This window comes from Pristiophorus japonicus, unplaced genomic scaffold, assembly GCF_044704955.1.
Source record: "Pristiophorus japonicus isolate sPriJap1 unplaced genomic scaffold, sPriJap1.hap1 HAP1_SCAFFOLD_29, whole genome shotgun sequence".
In the NCBI taxonomy this organism is placed as follows: Eukaryota; Metazoa; Chordata; class Chondrichthyes; family Pristiophoridae; genus Pristiophorus; species Pristiophorus japonicus.
The window spans coordinates 7,496,505-7,512,055 of NW_027252668.1; the positions used below are offsets into that span (position 1 = coordinate 7,496,505).

Genomic DNA, 15,551 nt, shown 5'->3' on the forward strand with positions numbered 1-15,551 from the left:
CTCACTGCTCCCGCTCTTTATACCGAAGGATTCTGTGCCCCCGCTCATTTAACAGCCGCTCCTCTCTGTGTCCGCTCTTGAAACAGTCGGGAAGTTTAATTTTTAAATACACGCTTTGTGAAATACTTCCATAAACACTGCATTGACCGGGAATCGAACCCGGGTCTCCCGCGTGGCAGGCGAGAATTCTACCCCTGAACCACCAATGCTCACATTACGAACACATTCAAGTTTAAAGATAGTGCAATTAGTGTTTAATTTTTGTTAATAAAAGGCGAAGAACAACAAAGCACCTCATATTCTGAAGATAGAAACATAGAAACTTAGAAAGTAGGTGCAGGAGTAGGCCATTCGTCCCTTCCAGCCAGCACCACCATTCAATATGATCATGGCTGAGCATGCAACTTCACTTCCCCTTCCTGATTTCTCTCCATGCCCCTTGATCACTTTAGCCGTACGGGCCATATCTCACTGTCTTTTGAGTATATCTATCCAACTGGCTTCCACATCTTTCTGTGGTACAGAATTCCACAGGTTCACAATGATCTGAGTGAAGAAGATGCTCCTCGTGTCGGTCCTAAATGGTTTACACTTTATCCTTAGACAGTGACCGCTGGTACTGGGCTTCCTTTATTCGGACTGCGGGAACCTTTTTACGCCATCAAACCTGTCCATTATCGACCAAATTTTAAATGTTTCTATGAGCTCCCCTCTCATTCTTCTAAATTCCAGCGAGTATAAGCCTAGTCGATCCAGTCTTTCTTCATGTCTGTCCTGCCATCCCTGGAATCAATCTGATGAATATTCGCTACACTCCCTCAAAAGCAAGAATGTCCTTCCTCAGATTAGATGATCATAACTGCACACAATACTCAAGGTCTGGTCTCAGCAAGGTGCTGTACAAGTCTCTCTGCTCCGATACCCTAATCTCCTCGCTATGAAGGCCAGCATGACATTTGGCTTCCTTTACTGCATGCTGTACCTGTATGTATGAATGACTTCAACGACTGATGTCCCAAAATACCCAGGTCTCAATACCCCTCCGCTTTTACAAATCGGTCAACATTCAGATAACATTCTCCCTTCAAGGTTTTGCCACCAAAGTGGATAAACTCACACTTATCTTCATTATATGGCATCTGCCATCCACCTAATCTGTCCAATTCCGCTGCAGCCTCCTAGCAGCTCGCACTGCAACCCAGCTTGGTGTGATTTGCAAAGTTGGAGATATTACATTGATGGAATTATTGAAAATCGCCACAGCTCGAGGAAACGGTACCGCCGCTCCTTTCTGCTCCTCCTTATTAAACTGCCGCCCAGACTTGCTCCCGCTCTTTCAACACCCGCTCATCTCTGCTGCCGTGCTGCAAACAGCCACTCCTGTGTGTCTCGCTTTTTAAATTGCTGCTTCCCTCTGCTCGTGCTATTTGAAAAATAACTCAAATCCTTTACTCCCTCACGTTACAAGCGATCCTCACTGCTCCCGCTCTTTATACCGAAGGATATCTGTGCCCCCGCTCATTTAACAGCCGCTCCTCTCTGTGTACGCTCTTGAAACAGTCGGGAAGTTTAATTTTTAAATACACGCTTTGTGAAATACTTCCATAAACACTGCATTGACCGGGAATCGAACCCGGGTCTCCCGCGTGGCAGGCGAGAATTCTACCCCTGAACCACCAATGCTCACATTACGAACACATTCAAGTTTAAAGATAGTGCAATTAGTGTTTAATTTTTGTTAATAAAAGGCGAAGAACAACAAAGCACCTCATATTCTGAAGATAGAAACATAGAAACTTAGAAAGTAGGTGCAGGAGTAGGCCATTCGTCCCTTCCAGCCAGCACCACCATTCAATATGATCATGGCTGAGCATGCAACTTCCCTTCCCCTTCCTGATTTCTCTCCATGCCCCTTGATCACTTTAGCCGTAAGGGCCATATCTCACTCTCTTTTGAGTATATCTATCCAACTGGCTTCCACATCTTTCTGTGGTACAGAATTCCACAGGTTCACAATGATCTGAGTGAAGAAGATTCTCCTCGTGTCGGTCCTAAATGGTTTACACTTTATCCTAAGACAGTGACCGCTGGTACTGGGCTTCCTTTATTCGGACTGCGGGAACCTTTTTACGCCATCAAACCTGTCCATTCCCGACCAAATTTTAAATGTTTCTATGAGCTCCCCTCTCATTCTTCTAAATTCCAGCGAGTATAAGCCTAGTCGATCCAGTCTTTCTTCATGTCAGTCCTGCCATCCCTGGAATCAATCTGGTGAATATTCGCTACACTCCCTCAAAAGCAAGAATGTCCTTCCTCAGATTAGATGATCATAACTGCACACAATACTCAAGGTCTGGTCTCAGCAAGGTGCTGTACAAGTCTCCATGCTCCGATATGAAGGCTATGAAGGCCAGCATGACATTTGGCTTCCTTTACTGCATGCTGTACCTGTATGTATGAATGACTTCAACGACTGATGTAACAAAATACCCAGGTCTCAATACCCCTCCGCTTTTACAAATGGGTCAACATTCAGATAACATTCTACCTTCAAGGTTTTGCCACCAAAGTGGATAAACTCACACTTATCTTCATTATATGGCATCTGCCATCCACCGAATCTGTCCAATTCCGCTGCAGCCTCCTAGCAGCTCGCACTGCAACCCAGCTTGGTGTGATTTGCAAAGTTGGAGATATTACATTGATGGAATTATTGAAAATCGCCACAGCTCGAGGAAACGGTACCGCCGCTCCTTTCTGCTCCTCCTTATTAAACTGCCGCCCAGACTTGCTCCCGCTCTTTCAACACCCGCTCATCTCTGCTGCCGTGCTGCAAACAGCCACTCCTGTGTGTTCTCGCTTTTTAAATTGCCGCTTCCCTCTGCTCGTGCTATTTGAAAAATAACTCAAATCCTTTGCTCCCTCACGTTACAAGCGATCCTCACTGCTCCCGCTCTTTGTACCGAAGGATATCTGTGCCCCCGCTCATTTAACAGCCGCTCCTCTCTGTGTCCGCTCTTGAAACAGTCGGGAAGTTTAATTTTTAAATACACGCATTGTGAAATACTTCCATAAACACTGCATTGACCGGGAATCGAACCCGGGTCTCCCGCGTGGCAGGCGAGAATTCTACCCCTGAACCACCAATGCTCACATTACGAACACATTCAAGTTTAAAGATAGTGCAATTAGTGTTTAATTTTTGTTAATAAAAGGCGAAGAGCAACAAAGCACCTCATATTCTGAAGATAGAAACATAGAAACTTAGAAAGTAGGTGCAGGAGTAGGCCATTCGTCCCTTCCAGCCAGCACCACCATTCAATATGATCATGGCTGAGCATGCAACTTCACTTCCCCTTCCTGATTTCTCTCCATGCCCCTTGATCACTTTAGCCGTAAGGGCCATATCTCACTGTCTTTTGAGTATATCTATCCAACTGGCTTCCACATCTTTCTGTGGTACAGAATTCCACAGGTTCACAATGATCTGAGTGAAGAAGATGCTCCTCGTGTCGGTCCTAAATGGTTTACACTTTATCCTTAGACAGTGACCGCTGGTACTGGGCTTCCTTTATTCGGACTGCGGGAACCTTTTTACGCCATCAAACCTGTCCATTCCCGACCAAATTTTAAATGTTTCTATGAGCTCCCCTCTCATTCTTCTAAATTCCAGCGAGTATAAGCCTAGTCGATCCAGTCTTTCTTCATGTCTGTCCTGCCATCCCTGGAATCAATCTGATGAATATTCGCTACACTCCCTCAAAAGCAAGAATGTCCTTCCTCAGATTAGATGATCATAACTGCACACAATACTCAAGGTCTGGTCTCAGCAAGGTGCTGTACAAGTCTCTCTGCTCCGATACCCTAATCTCCTCGCTATGAAGGCCAGCATGACATTTGGCTTCCTTTACTGCATGCTGTACCTGTATGTATGAATGACTTCAACGACTGATGTCCCAAAATACCCAGGTCTCAATACCCCTCCGCTTTTACAAATCTGTCAACATTCAGATAACATTCTCCCTTCAAGGTTTTGCCACCAAAGTGGATAAACTCACACTTATCTTCATTATATGGCATCTGCCATCCACCTAATCTGTCCAATTCCGCTGCAGCCTCCTAGCAGCTCGCACTGCAACCCAGCTTGGTGTGATTTGCAAAGTTGGAGATATTACATTGATGGAATTATTGAAAATCGCCACAGCTCGAGGAAACGGTACCGCCGCTCCTTTCTGCTCCTCCTTATTAAACTGCCGCCCAGACTTGCTCCCGCTCTTTCAACACCCGCTCATCTCTGCTGCCGTGCTGCAAACAGCCACTCCTGTGTGTCTCGCTTTTTAAATTGCTGCTTCCCTCTGCTCGTGCTATTTGAAAAATAACTCAAATCCTTTACTCCCTCACGTTACAAGCGATCCTCACTGCTCCCGCTCTTTATACCGAAGGATATCTGTGCCCCCGCTCATTTAACAGCCGCTCCTCTCTGTGTACGCTCTTGAAACAGTCGGGAAGTTTAATTTTTAAATACACGCTTTGTGAAATACTTCCATAAACACTGCATTGACCGGGAATCGAACCCGGGTCTCCCGCGTGGCAGGCGAGAATTCTACCCCTGAACCACCAATGCTCACATTACGAACACATTCAAGTTTAAAGATAGTGCAATTAGTGTTTAATTTTTGTTAATAAAAGGCGAAGAACAACAAAGCACCTCATATTCTGAAGATAGAAACATAGAAACTTAGAAAGTAGGTGCAGGAGTAGGCCATTCGTCCCTTCCAGCCAGCACCACCATTCAATATGATCATGGCTGAGCATGCAACTTCCCTTCCCCTTCCTGATTTCTCTCCATGCCCCTTGATCACTTTAGCCGTAAGGGCCATATCTCACTCTCTTTTGAGTATATCTATCCAACTGGCTTCCACATCTTTCTGTGGTACAGAATTCCACAGGTTCACAATGATCTGAGTGAAGAAGATTCTCCTCGTGTCGGTCCTAAATGGTTTACACTTTATCCTAAGACAGTGACCGCTGGTACTGGGCTTCCTTTATTCGGACTGCGGGAACCTTTTTACGCCATCAAACCTGTCCATTCCCGACCAAATTTTAAATGTTTCTATGAGCTCCCCTCTCATTCTTCTAAATTCCAGCGAGTATAAGCCTACTCGATCCAGTCTTTCTTCATGTCAGTCCTGCCATCCCTGGAATCAATCTGGTGAATATTCGCTACACTCCCTCAAAAGCAAGAATGTCCTTCCTCAGATTAGATGATCATAACTGCACACAATACTCAAGGTCTGGTCTCAGCAAGGTGCTGTACAAGTCTCCATGCTCCGATATGAAGGCTATGAAGGCCAGCATGACATTTGGCTTCCTTTACTGCATGCTGTACCTGTATGTATGAATGACTTCAACGACTGATGTAACAAAATACCCAGGTCTCAATACCCCTCCGCTTTTACAAATGGGTCAACATTCAGATAACATTCTACCTTCAAGGTTTTGCCACCAAAGTGGATAAACTCACACTTATCTTCATTATATGGCATCTGCCATCCACCGAATCTGTCCAATTCCGCTGCAGCCTCCTAGCAGCTCGCACTGCAACCCAGCTTGGTGTGATTTGCAAAGTTGGAGATATTACATTGATGGAATTATTGAAAATCGCCACAGCTCGAGGAAACGGTACCGCCGCTCCTTTCTGCTCCTCCTTATTAAACTGCCGCCCAGACTTGCTCCCGCTCTTTCAACACCCGCTCATCTCTGCTGCCGTGCTGCAAACAGCCACTCCTGTGTGTTCTCGCTTTTTAAATTGCCGCTTCCCTCTGCTCGTGCTATTTGAAAAATAACTCAAATCCTTTGCTCCCTCACGTTACAAGCGATCCTCACTGCTCCCGCTCTTTGTACCGAAGGATATCTGTGCCCCCGCTCATTTAACAGCCGCTCCTCTCTGTGTGCGCTCTTGAAACAGTCGGGAAGTTCAATTTTTAAATACACGCTTTCTGAAATACTTCCATAAACACTGCATTGGCCGGGAATCGAACCCGGGTCTCCCGCGTGGCAGGCGAGAATTCTACCCCTGAACCACCAATGCTCACGTTACGAACGCATTCTAGTTTAAAGATAGTGCAATTAGTGTTTAATTTTTGTTAATAAGTGGCGAAGAACAACAAAGCACCTCATATTCTGAAGATAGAAACATAGAAACTTAGAAAGTAGGTGCAGGAGTAGGCCATTCGTCCCTTCCAGCCAGCACCACCATTCAATATGATCATGGCTGAGCATGCAACTTCACTTCCCCTTCCTGATTTCTCTCCATGCCCCTTGATCACTTTAGCCGTAAGGGCCATATCTCACTGTCTTTTGAGTATATCTATCCAACTGGCTTCCACATCTTTCTGTGGTACAGAATTCCACAGGTTCACAATGATCTGAGTGAAGAAGATGCTCCTCGTGTCGGTCCTAAATGGTTTACACTTTATCCTTAGACAGTGACCGCTGGTACTGGGCTTCCTTTATTCGGACTGCGGGAACCTTTTTACGCCATCAAACCTGTCCATTCCCGACCAAATTTTAAATGTTTCTATGAGCTCCCCTCTCATTCTTCTAAATTCCAGCGAGTATAAGCCTAGTCGATCCAGTCTTTCTTCATGTCTGTCCTGCCATCCCTGGAATCAATCTGATGAATATTCGCTACACTCCCTCAAAAGCAAGAATGTCCTTCCTCAGATTAGATGATCATAACTGCACACAATACTCAAGGTCTGGTCTCAGCAAGGTGCTGTACAAGTCTCTCTGCTCCGATACCCTAATCTCCTCGCTATGAAGGCCAGCATGACATTTGGCTTCCTTTACTGCATGCTGTACCTGTATGTATGAATGACTTCAACGACTGATGTCCCAAAATACCCAGGTCTCAATACCCCTCCGCTTTTACAAATCGGTCAACATTCAGATAACATTCTACCTTCAAGGTTTTGCCACCAAAGTGGATAAACTCACACTTATCTTCATTATATGGCATCTGCCATCCACCTAATCTGTCCAATTCCGCTGCAGCCTCCTAGCAGCTCGCACTGCAACCCAGCTTGGTGTGATTTGCAAAGTTGGAGATATTACATTGATGGAATTATTGAAAATCGCCACAGCTCGAGGAAACGGTACCGCCGCTCCTTTCTGCTCCTCCTCATTAAACTGCCGCCCAGACTTGCTCCCGCTCTTTCAACACCCGCTCATCTCTGCTGCCGTGCTGCAAACAGCCACTCCTGTGTGTCTCGCTTTTTAAATTGCTGCTTCCCTCTGCTCGTGTTATTTGAAAAATAACTCAAATCCTTTACTCCCTCACGTTACAAGCGATCCTCACTGCTCCCGCTCTTTATACCGAAGGATATCTGTGCCCCCGCTCATTTAACAGCCGCTCCTCTCTGTGTGCGCTCTTGAAACAGTCGGGAAGTTTAATTTTTAAATACACGCTTTGTGAAATACTTCCATAAACACTGCATTGACCGGGAATCGAACCCGGGTCTCCCGCGTGGCAGGCGAGAATTCTACCCCTGAACCACCAATGCTCACATTACGAACACATTCAAGTTTAAAGATAGTGCAATTAGTGTTTAATTTTTGTTAATAAAAGGCGAAGAACAACAAAGCACCTCATATTCTGAAGATAGAAACATAGAAACTTAGAAAGTAGGTGCAGGAGTAGGCCATTCGTCCCTTCCAGCCAGCACCACCATTCAATATGATCATGGCTGAGCATGCAACTTCACTTCCCCTTCCTGATTTCTCTCCATGCCCCTTGATCACTTTAGCCGTAAGGGCCATATCTCACTGTCTTTTGAGTATATCTATCCAACTGGCTTCCACATCTTTCTGTGGCACAGAATTCCACAGGTTCACAATGATCTGAGTGAAGAAGATGCTCCTCGTGTCGGTCCTAAATGGTTTACACTTTATCCTTAGACAGTGACCGCTGGTACTGGGCTTCCTTTATTCGGACTGCGGGAACCTTTTTACGCCATCAAACCTGTCCATTCCCGACCAAATTTTAAATGTTTCTATGAGCTCCCCTCTCATTCTTCTAAATTCCAGCGAGTATAAGCCTAGTCGATCCAGTCTTTCTTCATGTCTGTCCTGCCATCCCTGGAATCAATCTGATGAATATTCGCTACACTCCCTCAAAAGCAAGAATGTCCTTCCTCAGATTAGATGATCATAACTGCACACAATACTCAAGGTCTGGTCTCAGCAAGGTGCTGTACAAGTCTCCATGCTCCGATACCCTAATCTCCTCGTTATGAAGGCCAGCATGACATTTGGCTTCCTTTACTGCATGCTGTACCTGTATGTATGAATGACTTCAACGACTGATGTAACAAAATACCCAGGTCTCAATACCCCTCCGCTTTTACAAATGGGTCAACATTCAGATAACATTCTACCTTCAAGGTTTTGCCACCAAAGTGGATAAACTCACACTTATCTTCATTATATGGCATCTGCCATCCACCTAATCTGTCCAATTCCGCTGCAGCCTCCTTGCAGCTCGCACTGCAACCCAGCTTGGTGTGATTTGCAAAGTTGGAGATATTACATTGATGGAATTATTGAAAATCGCCACAGCTCGAGGAAACGGTACCGCCGCTCCTTTCTGCTCCTCCTTATTAAACTGCCGCCCAGACTTGCTCCCGCTCTTTCAACACCCGCTCATCTCTGCTGCCGTGCTGCAAACAGCCACTCCTGTGTGTTCTCGCTTTTTAAATTGCCGCTTCCCTCTGCTCGTGCTATTTGAAAAATAACTCAAATCCTTTACTCCCTCACGTTACAAGCGATCCTCACTGCTCCCGCTCTTTATACCGAAGGATATCTGTGCCCCCGCTCATTTAACAGCCGCTCCTCTCTGTGTACGCTCTTGAAACAGTCGGGAAGTTTAATTTTTAAATACACGCTTTGTGAAATACTTCCATAAACACTGCATTGGCCGGGAATCGAACCCGGGTCTCCCGCGTGGCAGGCGAGAATTCTACCCCTGAACCACCAATGCTCACATTACGAACACATTCAAGTTTAAAGATAGTGCAATTAGTGTTTAATTTTTGTGAATAAAAGGCGAAGAACAACAAAGCACCTCATATTCTGAAGATAGAAACATAGAAACTTAGAAAGTAGGTGCAGGAGTAGGCCATTCGTCCCTTCCAGCCAGCACCACCATTCAATATGATCATGGCTGAGCATGCAACTTCCCTTCCCCTTCCTGATTTCTCTCCATGCCCCTTGATCACTTTAGCCGTAAGGGCCATATCTCACTCTCTTTTGAGTATATCTATCCAACTGGCTTCCACATCTTTCTGTGGTACAGAATTCCACAGGTTCACAATGATCTGAGTGAAGAAGATGCTCCTCGTGTCGGTCCTAAATGGTTTACACTTTATCCTTAGACAGTGACCGCTGGTACTGGGCTTCCTTTATTCGGACTGCGGGAACCTTTTTACGCCATCAAACCTGTCCATTCCCGACCAAATTTTAAATGTTTCTATGAGCTCCCCTCTCATTCTTCTAAATTCCAGCGAGTATAAGCCTAGTCGATCCAGTCTTTCTTCATGTCTGTCCTGCCATCCCTGGAATCAATCTGATGAATATTCGCTACACTCCCTCAAAAGCAAGAATGTCCTTCCTCAGATTAGATGATCATAACTGCACACAATACTCAAGGTCTGGTCTCAGCAAGGTGCTGTACAAGTCTCTCTGCTCCGATACCCTAATCTCCTCGCTATGAAGGCCAGCATGACATTTGGCTTCCTTTACTGCATGCTGTACCTGTATGTATGAATGACTTCAACGACTGATGTCCCAAAATACCCAGGTCTCAATACCCCTCCGCTTTTGCAAATCGGTCAACATTCAGATAACATTCTACCTTCAAGGTTTTGCCACCAAAGTGGATAAACTCACACTTATCTTCATTATATGGCATCTGCCATCCACCTAATCTGTCCAATTCCGCTGCAGCCTCCTAGCAGCTCGCACTGCAACCCAGCTTGGTGTGATTTGCAAAGTTGGAGATATTATATTGATGGAATTATTGAAAATCGCCACAGCTCGAGGAAACGGTACCGCCGCTCCTTTCTGCTCCTCCTTATTAAACTGCCGCCCAGACTTGCTCCCGCTCTTTCAACACCCGCTCATCTCTGCTGCCGTGCTGCAAACAGCCACTCCTGTGTGTCTCGCTTTTTAAATTGCTGCTTCCCTCTGCTCGTGCTATTTGAAAAATAACTCAAATCCTTTACTCCCTCACGTTACAAGCGGTCCTCACTGCTCCCGCTCTTTATACCGAAGGATATCTGTGCCCCCGCTCATTTAACAGCCGCTCCTCTCTGTGTCCGCTCTTGAAACAGTCGGGAAGTTTAATTTTTAAATACACGCTTTGTGAAATACTTCCATAAACACTGCATTGACCGGGAATCGAACCCGGGTCTCCCGCGTGGCAGGCGAGAATTCTACCCCTGAGCCACCAATGCTCACATTACGAACACATTCAAGTTTAAAGATAGTGCAATTAGTGTTTAATTTTTGTTAATAAAAGGCGAAGAACAACAAAGCACCTCATATTCTGAAGATAGAAACATAGAAACTTAGAAAGTAGGTGCAGGAGTAGGCCATTCGTCCCTTCCAGCCAGCACCACCATTCAATATGATCATGGCTGAGCATGCAACTTCACTTCCCCTTCCTGATTTCTCTCCATGCCCCTTGATCACTTTAGCCGTAAGGGCCATATCTCACTGTCTTTTGAGTATATCTATCCAACTGGCTTCCACATCTTTCTGTGGTACAGAATTCCACAGGTTCACAATGATCTGAGTGAAGAAGATGCTCCTCGTGTCGGTCCTAAATGGTTTACACTTTATCCTTAGACAGTGACCGCTGGTACTGGGCTTCCTTTATTCGGACTGCGGGAACCTTTTTACGCCATCAAACCTGTCCATTCCCGACCAAATTTTAAATGTTTCTATGAGCTCCCCTCTCATTCTTCTAAATTCCAGCGAGTATAAGCCTAGTCGATCCAGTCTTTCTTCATGTCTGTCCTGCCATCCCTGGAATCAATCTGATGAATATTCGCTACACTCCCTCAAAAGCAAGAATGTCCTTCCTCAGATTAGATGATCATAACTGCACACAATACTCAAGGTCTGGTCTCAGCAAGGTGCTGTACAAGTCTCCCTGCTCCGATACCCTAATCTCCTCGCTATGAAGGCCAGCATGACATTTGGCTTCCTTTACTGCATGCTGTACCTGTATGTATGAATGACTTCAACGACTGATGTCCCAAAATACCCAGGTCTCAATACCCCTCCGCTTTTACAAATGGGTCAACATTCAGATAACATTCTACCTTCAAGGTTTTGCCACCAAAGTGGATAAACTCACACTTATCTTCATTATATGGCATCTGCCATCCACCGAATCTGTCCAATTCCGCTGCAGCCTCCTAGCAGCTCGCACTGCAACCCAGCTTGGTGTGATTTGCAAAGTTGGAGATATTACATTGATGGAATTATTGAAAATCGCCACAGCTCGAGGAAACGGTACCGCCGCTCCTTTCTGCTCCTCCTTATTAAACTGCCGCCCAGACTTGCTCCCGCTCTTTCAACACCCGCTCATCTCTGCTGCCGTGCTGCAAACAGCCACTCCTGTGTGTCTCGCTTTTTAAATTGCTGCTTCCCTCTGCTCGTGCTATTTGAAAAATAACTCAAATCCTTTACTCCCTCACGTTACAAGCGATCCTCACTGCTCCCGCTCTTTATACCGAAGGATATCTGTGCCCCCGCTCATTTAACAGCCGCTCCTCTCTGTGTACGCTCTTGAAACAGTCGGGAAGTTTAATTTTTAAATACACGCTTTGTGAAATACTTCCATAAACACTGCATTGACCGGGAATCGAACCCGGGTCTCCCGCGTGGCAGGCGAGAATTCTACCCCTGAACCACCAATGCTCACGTTACGAACGCATTCTAGTTTAAAGATAGTGCAATTAGTGTTTAATTTTTGTTAATAAGTGGCGAAGAACAACAAAGCACCTCATATTCTGAAGATAGAAACATAGAAACTTAGAAAGTAGGTGCAGGAGTAGGCCATTCGTCCCTTCCAGCCAGCACCACCATTCAATATGATCATGGCTGAGCATGCAACTTCACTTCCCCTTCCTGATTTCTCTCCATGCCCCTTGATCACTTTAGCCGTAAGGGCCATATCTCACTGTCTTTTGAGTATATCTATCCAACTGGCTTCCACATCTTTCTGTGGTACAGAATTCCACAGGTTCACAATGATCTGAGTGAAGAAGATGCTCCTCGTGTCGGTCCTAAATGGTTTACACTTTATCCTTAGACAGTGACCGCTGGTACTGGGCTTCCTTTATTCGGACTGCGGGAACCTTTTTACGCCATCAAACCTGTCCATTCCCGACCAAATTTTAAATGTTTCTATGAGCTCCCCTCTCATTCTTCTAAATTCCAGCGAGTATAAGCCTAGTCGATCCAGTCTTTCTTCATGTCTGTCCTGCCATCCCTGGAATCAATCTGATGAATATTCGCTACACTCCCTCAAAAGCAAGAATGTCCTTCCTCAGATTAGATGATCATAACTGCACACAATACTCAAGGTCTGGTCTCAGCAAGGTGCTGTACAAGTCTCCCTGCTCCGATACCCTAATCTCCTCGCTATGAAGGCCAGCATGACATTTGGCTTCCTTTACTGCATGCTGTACCTGTATGTATGAATGACTTCAACGACTGATGTCCCAAAATACCCAGGTCTCAATACCCCTCCGCTTTTACAAATGGGTCAACATTCAGATAACATTCTACCTTCAAGGTTTTGCCACCAAAGTGGATAAACTCACACTTATCTTCATTATATGGCATCTGCCATCCACCGAATCTGTCCAATTCCGCTGCAGCCTCCTAGCAGCTCGCACTGCAACCCAGCTTGGTGTGATTTGCAAAGTTGGAGATATTACATTGATGGAATTATTGAAAATCGCCACAGCTCGAGGAAACGGTACCGCCGCTCCTTTCTGCTCCTCCTTATTAAACTGCCGCCCAGACTTGCTCCCGCTCTTTCAACACCCGCTCATCTCTGCTGCCGTGCTGCAAACAGCCACTCCTGTGTGTCTCGCTTTTTAAATTGCTGCTTCCCTCTGCTCGTGCTATTTGAAAAATAACTCCAATCCTTTACTCCCTCACGTTACAAGCGATCCTCACTGCTCCCGCTCTTTATACCGAAGGATATCTGTGCCCCCGCTCATTTAACAGCCGCTCCTCTCTGTGTACGCTCTTGAAACAGTCGGGAAGTTTAATTTTTAAATACACGCTTTGTGAAATACTTCCATAAACACTGCATTGACCGGGAATCGAACCCGGGTCTCCCGCGTGGCAGGCGAGAATTCTACCCCTGAACCACCAATGCTCACGTTACGAACGCATTCAAGTTTAAAGATAGTGCAATTAGTGTTTAATTTTTGTTAATAAGTGGCGAAGAACAACAAAGCACCTCATATTCTGAAGATAGAAACATAGAAACTTAGAAAGTAGGTGCAGGAGTAGGCCATTCGTCCCTTCCAGCCAGCACCACCATTCAATATGATCATGGCTGAGCATGCAACTTCACTTCCCCTTCCTGATTTCTCTCCATGCCCCTTGATCACTTTAGCCGTAAGGGCCATATCTCACTGTCTTTTGAGTATATCTATCCAACTGGCTTCCACATCTTTCTGTGGTACAGAATTCCACAGGTTCACAATGATCTGAGTGAAGAAGATGCTCCTCGTGTCGGTCCTAAATGGTTTACACTTTATCCTTAGACAGTGACCGCTGGTACTGGGCTTCCTTTATTCGGACTGCGGGAACCTTTTTACGCCATCAAACCTGTCCATTCCCGACCAAATTTTAAATGTTTCTATGAGCTCCCCTCTCATTCTTCTAAATTCCAGCGAGTATAAGCCTAGTCGATCCAGTCTTTCTTCATGTCTGTCCTGCCATCCCTGGAATCAATCTGATGAATATTCGCTACACTCCCTCAAAAGCAAGAATGTCCTTCCTCAGATTAGATGAACATAACTGCACACAATACTCAAGGTCTGGTCTCAGCAAGGTGCTGTACAAGTCTCCATGCTCCGATACCCTAATCCCCTCGCTATGAAGGCCAGCATGACATTTGGCTTCCTTTACTGCATGCTGTACCTGTATGTATGAATGACTTCAACGACTGATGTCCCAAAATACCCAGGTCTCAATACCCCTCCGCTTTTACAAATGGGTCAACATTCAGATAACATTCTACCTTCAAGGTTTTGCCACCAAAGTGGATAAACTCACACTTATCTTCATTATATGGCATCTGCCATCCACCTAATCTGTCCAATTCCGCTGCAGCCTCCTAGCAGCTCGCACTGCAACCCAGCTTGGTGTGATTTGCAAAGTTGGAGATATTACATTGATGGAATTATTGAAAATCGCCACAGCTCGAGGAAACGGTACCGCCGCTCCTTTCTGCTCCTCCTTATTAAACTGCCGCCCAGACTTGCTCCCGCTCTTTCAACACCCGCTCATTCAACACCCGCTCATCTCTGCTGCCGTGCTGCAAACAGCCACTCCTGTGTGTCTCGCTTTTTAAATTGCTGCTTCCCTCTGCTCGTGCTATTTGAAAAATAACTCAAATCCTTTACTCCCTCACGTTACAAGCGATCCTCACTGCTCCCGCTCTTTATACCGAAGGATATCTGTGCCCCCGCTCATTTAACAGCCGCTCCTCTCTGTGTCCGCTCTTGAAACAGTCGGGAAGTTTAATTTTTAAATACACGCTTTCTGAAAGACTTCCATAAACACTGCATTGGCCGGGAATCGAACCCGGGTCTCCCGCGTGGCAGGCGAGAATTCTACCCCTGAACCACCAATGCTCACATTACGAACACATTCAAGTTTAAAGATAGTGCAATTAGTGTTTAATTTTTGTTAATAAAAGGCGAAGAACCACAAAGCACCTCATATTCTGAAGATAGAAACATAGAAACTTAGAAAGTAGGTGCAGGAGTAGGCCATTCGTCCCTTCCAGCCAGCACCACCATTCAATATGATCATGGCTGAGCATGCAACTTCACTTCCCCTTCCTGATTTCTCTCCATGCCCCTTGATCACTTTAGCCGTAAGGGCCATATCTCACTGTCTTTTGAGTATATCTATCCAACTGGCTTCCACATCTTTCTGTGGTACAGAATTCCACAGGTTCACAATGATCTGAGTGAAGAAGATGCTCCTCGTGTCGGTCCTAAATGGTTTACACTTTATCCTTAGACAGTGACCGCTGGTACTGGGCTTCCTTTATTCGGACTGCGGGAACCTTTTTACGCCATCAAACCTGTCCATTCCCGACCAAATTTTAAATGTTTCTATGAGCTCCCCTCTCATTCTTCTAAATTCCAGCGAGTATAAGCCTAGTCGATCCAGTCTTTCTTCATGTCTGTCCTGCCATCCCTGGAATCAATCTGATGAATATTCGC

At 45.6% G+C, this 15,551-nt stretch overlaps 1 protein-coding gene and 11 non-coding genes across 12 annotated transcripts in view; 1 reads left to right on the forward strand and 11 right to left on the reverse strand.

Annotated features, from left to right (window-relative positions):
- The window catches only part of LOC139248232 (zinc finger protein 84-like), a 1,036,220-nt gene that overhangs the window by 345,630 nt on the left and 675,039 nt on the right, over positions 1-15,551 (forward strand). The gene's annotated exons all lie outside the window — the stretch shown is intronic.
- On the reverse strand, positions 139-209 carry trnag-gcc (transfer RNA glycine (anticodon GCC)). Its single transcript has one exon. It is a non-coding gene; the product is annotated as a tRNA-Gly (tRNA).
- On the reverse strand, positions 1,613-1,683 carry trnag-gcc (transfer RNA glycine (anticodon GCC)). Its single transcript has one exon. It is a non-coding gene; the product is annotated as a tRNA-Gly (tRNA).
- Positions 3,080-3,150, reverse strand: trnag-gcc (transfer RNA glycine (anticodon GCC)). Its single transcript has one exon. It is a non-coding gene; the product is annotated as a tRNA-Gly (tRNA).
- Positions 4,554-4,624, reverse strand: trnag-gcc (transfer RNA glycine (anticodon GCC)). Its single transcript has one exon. It is a non-coding gene; the product is annotated as a tRNA-Gly (tRNA).
- Positions 6,021-6,091, reverse strand: trnag-gcc (transfer RNA glycine (anticodon GCC)). The gene has a single exon. It is a non-coding gene; the product is annotated as a tRNA-Gly (tRNA).
- On the reverse strand, positions 7,495-7,565 carry trnag-gcc (transfer RNA glycine (anticodon GCC)). Its single transcript has one exon. It is a non-coding gene; the product is annotated as a tRNA-Gly (tRNA).
- On the reverse strand, positions 8,970-9,040 carry trnag-gcc (transfer RNA glycine (anticodon GCC)). Its single transcript has one exon. It is a non-coding gene; the product is annotated as a tRNA-Gly (tRNA).
- On the reverse strand, positions 10,444-10,514 carry trnag-gcc (transfer RNA glycine (anticodon GCC)). Its single transcript has one exon. It is a non-coding gene; the product is annotated as a tRNA-Gly (tRNA).
- Positions 11,918-11,988, reverse strand: trnag-gcc (transfer RNA glycine (anticodon GCC)). Its single transcript has one exon. It is a non-coding gene; the product is annotated as a tRNA-Gly (tRNA).
- Positions 13,392-13,462, reverse strand: trnag-gcc (transfer RNA glycine (anticodon GCC)). The gene has a single exon. It is a non-coding gene; the product is annotated as a tRNA-Gly (tRNA).
- trnag-gcc (transfer RNA glycine (anticodon GCC)) lies at positions 14,881-14,951 on the reverse strand. The gene has a single exon. It is a non-coding gene; the product is annotated as a tRNA-Gly (tRNA).